This window comes from Dromiciops gliroides, chromosome 1 (genome assembly GCF_019393635.1).
Source record: "Dromiciops gliroides isolate mDroGli1 chromosome 1, mDroGli1.pri, whole genome shotgun sequence".
Classification (NCBI taxonomy): Eukaryota; Metazoa; Chordata; class Mammalia; order Microbiotheria; family Microbiotheriidae; genus Dromiciops; species Dromiciops gliroides.
The window spans coordinates 647,078,489-647,087,293 of NC_057861.1; the positions used below are offsets into that span (position 1 = coordinate 647,078,489).

General features: G+C 37.3%; 1 pseudogene; it reads left to right on the forward strand.

Moving 5' to 3' along the window:
• Positions 1-866: 866 nt before the first annotated feature.
• LOC122728092 lies at positions 867-1,108 on the forward strand (annotated as a pseudogene).
• The last annotated feature ends 7,697 nt before the right edge of the window (positions 1,109-8,805 follow it).

Below are 8,805 nucleotides of genomic sequence, written 5' to 3' on the forward strand. Positions count from 1 at the left end.
TATATCTATATTAATGAGGTTTATCCAGACTCTTAAAATATCCTAATGGATTGGTCACAATGCATTCCATTTTCATTAGGAAAAAAAAAAGATTAAAACAAGGGGAAAATCCTTTTTCCCCCTCTTTTCTTCCCCCTGAAACTAAATGATTAATCTGTGTGTTGTATGCATGCTATAGTTTTCAATTTAAATAATGAAGATGAGAGGGATTTGGAAAAGAGGATTTTTGTTGTTATGGTTTAAAAAAAATTCTCAACAAGCTAAACATATTATTAAGTGAGTATTCTTTTTTTAAAAGGCTCTTAGCTTGTACTGAAAACTCTTTCAGGCAGAATCAGATTTTGCATTTGGCAGCCATGTTTATTTGAAGTGTTCTCCAGGGCATTTAACATGTTCTATTATGCTCAGGGGATTAACAATGAAAATATAAGTCCTATTAGCATTTATAGGAATTACCCTGGTAAATCACTTGCAATTCCCCTGTTCCTATGTAGAAAAAAAATGATAAAACCTTTAAACAAAGATGCTAGATTTCCTCAATAATTAAAAAAGAGGTCTTTTGTAGATGAGGGGCATTTCACTACACCTATCAAGCTCCCACCCATTCAGTAGTTCGGAATTGACTTTCAGCCATTTCTTAGAACTGTGGAAAGAGAAGTTTCAGTCATGGTTGTGTACTCCTAAAAACTGCATATGTTCTCAATTATATTTGATAGAAACATGACTCATTTTATCCCTTTTAGATAAATTTGGAGCATGCTATTAGAGTACAACAATTACCATTCAACTGTTGGCCCGGGGGAACTCCATAGGTGTGACGACTGCTGACTGGACTAAAGAAGCAACGCAGGCGTGTCCTCGGCACCATGACTGACCCGTACACCATCCACAGCCAGCTGGAACACCTGCAGTTCACGTACATAGGCACAGGCCACACCGACACCACCAAGTGGGAATGGCTGGTGAAACAGCACCGCAACTCGGATTGCATCTACATGGGGCACTTTGACCGCCTTAGCTAGAGAGCAAAGCGCACGTGTGCTTCAACCTGATACAGAAGATGCTGCAGCCCTGCGGGCCCCTGGCTGACAAACCAGAGGAGAACTGAGCCTCCGGGGCCCTCGGGTCATGGCCCGACTCAGATGTCCGCCTTATCTGACTTCCAGCTCCTGAGGACTGAGCCCTCCTTCCCTGGCCTTGAGGAAGGCCAAGCCGTCCTGCCTCTCCTACGTTGCCTCAGCCAGGCTGCTCTGTCTGTTAAGAAGGGCCACCGGACTGTGATTGTGGGTGACCTCAGCGCTGACCAGTGCCCGGGCAACGACTCTGGAGAGAGAGTTGGAAACGAATGAGTTTGGATTTTGGTGTTTGTTTTTCAACTCATCATAAAGTTAAAAAATCTTCTGAGAGAAAAAAATACCATTCAACTGTTCTGGGATAATGATTTTCATAGGATTTTTGATGTCCCCCCCCCATTATTCTGGGACAGTTTTCCCAGAGGATTACAAGTCAATTCTCATATCCGATTCAGGTTTTTGGTAGTGACTTCCAATAAGACTTCTGGAAATTGACTTTATAAATTTGAACCAAAAATTAAGTTAATCTGGCAGTGGGCAATGTTTTTTTTTTTTTTTTTTTAGTAAAGCAGTTGGGGTTAAGTGACTTGCCGAGGGTCACACAGCTAGTAAGTGTTAAGTGCCTGAGGCCAGATTTGAACTCAGGTACTCCTGACTCCAGTGCCGGTGCTCCATCCACTGTGCCACCTAGCTGCCCCATGGGCAATGCTTTCTAACATGGTGCCATCAACTGTAATGGGTCCAACAAAATAATTGTATTGGGTATGAGATTTTACCAAACATCTTTAAGTGATGAGCCATCTTATCACATGCAAGGTTCTTCTTCAAGGTTCACAAACATCTGGTTCTTTTGGAAAACTCATAAATATAATAGAGATGACATGATATTGATAGGGTCATACATTTTGAGCTATAAGGATCCCTGAAGGTCACTTCTTTCTTCAGTCTTATTTTCCAGGTGAGTAAACTGAGGTCTAGCAAAGGTAAGTTGTTACTTAGCCACAACAGTAGTAAAGGAAAAAGTCAGGATTTGAATTGAGGTTGTCTGATTTCAAATCCAGCACAATTTCCACTGGAGTCCCATAGAAATTCTAATTTAATCCCATATTTCAGAGATTATTTTATATTTGTTTGGGGGGAGAGTGAACGAGAGACAGACAGACAGAGTTATATTAGCTATATTCCTATATTAGCCAGACAAATCAATTAACTTTTTTTGGAACAATTTCCACATCTGGAAAATGGGAAGAATGAAATTTTCACTAGCTATCTTACAGAGCTTCTGTAAGAACTATGTTTTCTAAAATGTAAATGTTTTATCACATTAATAGTAAGCTATTATTATAATGATTCATAAATCAAGTACTCAGTCTGTGATAGATTAATTATGGTAATGATGGATAATGTCTATTTTTATGAAAGAGTCTTTAGCTCATTGTAGTCATTTATTTTTCAATTTTTATATCATCACCCTTTTTGTTTAACTAGCATGACCAGGCATTTCATTGTTCTTATATCGATTCTTTTACCAAGGATTTTCATCCAGCATTCTGAAACATTCTCAAGCAATCAATTTTCCCCCTTTTTTGCATTTGCTGATGCAGTAGTGCTGAACTTGGAATAAGGAAGGACCGGGTTCAAATCTTACCACATATGCTTATTAACTGTGTGATCCAATAAAAGTAACTTAACTTCAATGGTCCTCAGTTTTCTTTTATGTAAAATTAAAATGACAACACCACCTCCCTTTTGGAACTTTTACAGAGCTAAAAATGTACATAATTTGCAGATCTCCCATATGCTAAGAGGCATAAAGATGGGAGGCACCTCAGGTGTCATCTAATCCAATACTCTCATTTTACAAATAAGGAAACTGAGATTCAGAGCAATTAAAAGCTTGCTCAATTTTTCATCACTAGTAATGGGAAAACCATCATTCAAATTACATTTCTGATTTTAGAGGGCTATATAAATGTTAACCGATATATTTTGACAAGTGGGTCTCCATAATAAAAGGAGTCTTAGAGTATTAATGGGTTAAAACATTAAAAATCAATGCAAAATAAAATGTTCATACTTAAGCCATATAAAACATTACTTTTATCCCTCCTCAATATCTAAGATCAGATTTTATTTCACTGAATTCTAAACATAAGAAGTTAATGGTGGGAAGAGAGAGCAGATAGCTGGAACAGTGATTGATGGCCCATATATAAGATAGTAATGTTGCAACAAGTAGAGTCTGGAATTTGGTTTTATAGGGATATTATTCTCAAAATACCTAAAGGCACTTTTTACAAAGTAACAAGCTAAATATCAGCCCTAATGTAGTGCTTGTGTGGAATAATGAAGGAATCACTTTTGACATTAAAAGGCATTTATAGAAAGTGCAGAAAGGGTGAGCTCTTATGGCCTTTAGGTACCATAATATCTGTAACAAGTTCCATTACTGATTCTGATAATTTTCTCCTCAAATACCACAATATAAGTAAATTGTAGGGAAAATTGGCTATGAAGTAGCTAGAAATATCAATAGATTGCCAAAGTTTATGTTGGCATGAGACATTGTTATCACTGTAACAGAAATAATTCTATAATGGAGCATGATTAAACATAGAAAGAGAGAGAGGAGATGGATGGGAAGAGGGAGAGAGAGAAAAAATAACAGAGGAGAAAACATCAATTTCCAGGCTAGTATAATAAAATTCAGAAAAATAACATGCATCGTGGCATAGTAGAAAATTCTGTAGAGACTAGGTTAAAATTCTGGTTCTACTTTGAATTTGACAATTTTGAAGTTTGGATTTGCGCATTTTTTTCATTTTTCTTGTTTCAGTTCCTTTATCAATAAAATTACAAAGTTGCACATGTTTTTATAGGTCCTTTCCATTTCTAAATTCTCTTATCTTGGGGGCAGCTAGGTGGCACAGTGGATAAAGCACTGGCCCTGAATTCAGGAGGATCTGAGTTCAAATCCATCCTCAGACACTTGTCACTTACTAGCTGTGTGACCCTGGGCAAATCACTTAACCTCATTACCCCACCAAAATAAAACAAAACAAAACAAAAACTATTAGCCTGATATTGCATTAATGTTTATATTTATAACCTTTTTTCAACAATATTATACATAAACTAATATCTCATTTGTCTTGAAGTAACTTATTTAGAAGCCTCCCTTATCTGGAAATTGACTAAGATTCAGGAAGTAATTAAAAGATGCCTTTTAGCATCCAAAATACAAAATGCATGCACTATGCACTAATACTCTTTCACTTGACTCACAGAGGGTCCCTTGTGCCCTCATTCAAAACTTATTTCTTCTTAGTGTAAATATAGTTTTACTCAAGCTGTTATTTATATTCCCATGCAAAAGCACACAAATCGCAAAACATAAAGGGTATGTACATGAGCCCTCTTACAGTAGTGATAGGTAAAGGAAAACTAAAATTATAAATTTGTTACAGCTAAAAGTAAAGGGGAAAAACAATGGCAACAAAAACTGTGCCAAAAATCAATGAGTATCATCGCCATCATCATAAATGGACCTTTTTTTTTTGGGGGGGGGCAATGAGAGTTAAGTGACTTGCCCAGGGTTACACAGCTAGTAAATGTCAAGTATCTGAGGCTGGATTTGAAATCAGGTCCTCCTGAATCCAGGGCCACAAAAAGTCAGACATGACTTAAAGATTGAAAAACAACCTTTCTCTCTAGCCTATCAAATAAAGGATGAAGTAGGTGCTTAACAAATGATTATGGATTGACTGATAAAGAAAGCTGTTTTATTTAGGGGCAACTAGGTAGTGCAATAGATAAAGCACCAGGCCTAGGGTCTAGAAAATCTGAGTTCAAATTCAATCTTAGATACTTGCTAGCTGTTTCACCCAGGGGAAGTCACTTATTCACTTAAAATAACTCAATCTTTACTTTTCAAATAAGCTAATAATAATAAAATATAGAAAACATAAGAAAGGATACAGACATCAAAACAGATGTTATCATAAAGAAGTTTAGATGATGTAAATCAATTTCCCAAAAAAGAGCCTGAAAAATAATTTAGCCAATAGACACTTGCAAAATGATGAATTATGGAAGCAAGAGGTAACATAATTACAGAAAAAATACAAAATTATGTGTGTGACCTAGTGGAAAAGGAAGATTATGGGAGTATCATGGTATATAAAAAAGGAGAGAGATTAAAAGCAACTTAAAGAAACCTTGCCAAGTAACCCAACAAAGCTATATGCTTCTGAAGCCATTTTCAGGTTGAAAGTTGAAGAAGAATCAAAAGAAGTATAGAAAAAGATTCCTTTTTTTAACAACAAACTATTCAACAAGAAAGAATATGGTACACTTACACTTGGAATCCAACATTATTGTTCATGTGTTTATGAAGGAGGTAGAAATTACAGTAAAATAAACTGAGTGGGGCAGCTAGGTGGTGCAGTGGATAAAATACTGGCCTTGGATTGAGGAGGACCTGAGTTCAAATCTATCATCAGACACTTGACACTAGCTGTGTGACCCTGGGCAAGTCGCTTTACCCTCACTGCCCTGAAAAAAAAGAAAAGAAAAGAAAAGAAAAATAAACTGAGTGGAAAAAATAGGTTTACTGGACAAATGATGTGGGAAAGTTCTGTTTTAGAGGTACAAAGTAGTTTTCCAAGTGATATTACATAGTAAACCAGATCTTCATCATGCTATGTTTGATTTAAATATATAGAAAGTACAATATCCTATTGTATACATACATACATACTACATATATATGCATGTATTTGATTTGGTAGAGCAAAACATCACAATAAAGATAATCTTCACACAAAGTGTATCCCATTCATAAGAAAACTAATTGATATTCACTGAAACATGTAATAATAGAGTTGTTCTCATCTGATGGTTCTGGGTTTTTGTTTTTTTTTTTTTTTTTTTTGGTGAGGCAATTGGGGTTATGTGACTTGTTCAGGGTCACATAGCTAGAATCAAGTGTCTGAGGCCAGATTTGAACTCAGTCATCTGATGGTTGTTAATCAATATCAGATGAGAAAAAAATAGTGAGATAAGGTATTGGTGATTGCCGTGATGGAGATGCATTACAGAGTCAAAGTTGAAGAATGATTCCCCATGAATGGTTCTCCATAAATGGTTGGGTTCTCTAGAAAATTATAATCTTGGAAGACATTACACTGGTTGCATAAAGGCCTGAAAAACTACAGAGCCTCCTGGAATCAGAAGCTTTTAGGCTGATGATTCACATAGAAAAAGCCAAATTGATGAAGAATATTGACTGCCCTAATTAAGATATTAATTCAAATGAGAAAACAACAAAACAAAAACAACATACTTGGATCTGCTTCTTTAGAGCTGAGTTTCAAAAGAAAGAAAACTTCCTAACACTTTTGGCTGTTTTAAAGGAAAATATGCTATCTCAGAAGTTAATGTGTTCCTTGTCACTGAAAATATTCAACCAACATTTGGTTGAGTGTTCTTTGTTGTTGTTGTTCTGCTATGTCCAAATCTCTGTGGCCCCATTTGGGGTTTGTCATCAAAGAGACTAGAGTAGTTTGCTATTTCCCTCCCAGTTCATTTTATAAATAAGAAAGTGAAGCAAACATGGTTAAATGATTTGCCCAGGGTGACATAGCTAGTAAGTTTCTGAGGCTGGATTTGAACTCCAGGCCAGGCACTCTATCCACTGCACCTCCTAGATGCACTGAAATACATTTGTTAGAGATGCTGCAAACAGAATTTATGTTTTTATGTTTTTTTTTTATCCTTCCTTGAAATTGTTTTCCTTTTTACTGCTCTCTCCCCCAATATGCCCTTTCCTCTTTCCCCTCTTCTCCCTCCCCCACCCTTATCTACCTCCCATCCCACTTTCCCTCAGGGAAAAATATATTACTATACCCACTTGAGTATGTATGTTATTCCTTCTTTGAGTCAATTCTGATGATATTAAGGTTCATTCACTCCCTCACTCCTTCCCCGTCTTCTCCTCCCCTCCATAAGCTTTTTTCTTGTTTCCTTCATGTGAACTGCCTCTCCCCAGACCATCTCTCCCCTTCCTCCTCCCCCAGTATATTCCTCTTACACCTCAACCATATTTTAAAGATGTCATCATGGGTTAGTTAGGTGGCACAGTGGACAAAGCACCAGCCCTGGACCCAGGAGGCCCTGATCCCAAATCCAGCCCCAGACATAAGACATCCCACTATTTGCACCATAAACAACAAAACATAAATGCTTTACATATATCATCCCTTCATATTCTGTTCAGACCTGTGTCTTCTGTAAATTCCTTACTGAGAAAGTTCTTATGAGTTTGAAGTATTATCTTCCCATGTAGGAATATAAATAGTTTGATCTTTTAACATCCCTCATGAAGTCTTTTTCCTGTTTACTTTTGTATGCTTCTCTAGGGTCTTGTATTTGAAAGTCAAATTTTCTATTAAGTTCAGGTCTTTTCATCACAAATTCCCGAAAGTCCTCTTTTTCATTGAAGTCCCATTTTTTCCTCTGAAAGATTAAACTCAGTTTTGCTGGGTATGTGATTCTTGGCTGTAGTCCCAGTTCCTTTGCCCTCTGGAATATCATATTCCATGCCCTCCTGTCCTTTAATGTAGATGCTGCTAGATCTTGTTTTAGCCTTATTGGAGCTCCACAGTATTGGAATTCCTTTTGTTTAGCTGCTTGTAATATTTTCTCCTTGACGTGGGAGCTCTGGTATTTGGCTATAATATTCCTGGAGGTTTTCCTATTAGGATCTCTTTCAGGAGGTGAGTGGTGGATTCTTTCCATTTCTATTTTGCCTTCTGCTTCTAGAATATCAAGGCAATTTTCCCTGACAATCTTTTGGAAGATGGTGTCTAAGCTCTTATTTTGGTCATGGTTTTCACATAGACCAACGATTTTCAAATGATCTCTCCTGCATCTATTTTCCAGGTCAGTTGTTTTTCCAAGGAGATATTTCATATTGCCCTCTATTTTTCTTTTTTTTCATTTGGATTTGCTTTACTGTGTCCTGGTTTCTCATAAAGTCACTAGCTTCCATTTGTTCAATCCTAGTTCTTAGGCAATAATTTTCATCAGACACCTTTTTTATCTCCTTTTCCATTTGGCTTTTCAAGCTGTTGACTTTGTTCTCATAGCTCTCCTTCATTGCTCTCATTTCTCTTTCCATTCTTTCCTCCACCTCTCTAAATCTTCCTTCTATCTCTCCTACTTTCTCTTCAGAGTCCCTTTTAAATGCTTCCATGGCCTGAGACCAATTCATATTTTTCTTGGAAGCTTTGGATATAGGGGCCCTGAAGTTGCTATCCTCTTCTGAGGGTGTACCTTGATCTTCCTTGACATTAAAGAAACTTTCAATAGTTCACAACTTTCTTTGCTTGCTCATCTTGCAGTTTTTTACTTGACCTTTAGCTCCCTCTTATGATGGGGCCCTACTTACAAGCTATACTGTGTCAAGCTTTAGAGGGTCCCAGGTGTTTTGGTTTGAAGGAGGGCAGGTTTTTCTCTTGCCTGGCCTGTTCTCTGGTCTGAAGGAAACCTCAAGCCAAATTGCTAGTTAACCAGTCAGCAGAGTGCTGTGGTAAATGTCAGCCTCAAGGAGCCTTCACCTCTCCCCACCCTGGGCCTCCCACTGCTCAAGATTTCTTCCTAATTCCCTGCTGGGGTGGGATATCCAAACTCTTCCTTAGGTCCTACAGACACCCCTGTGTTATTCACCCCC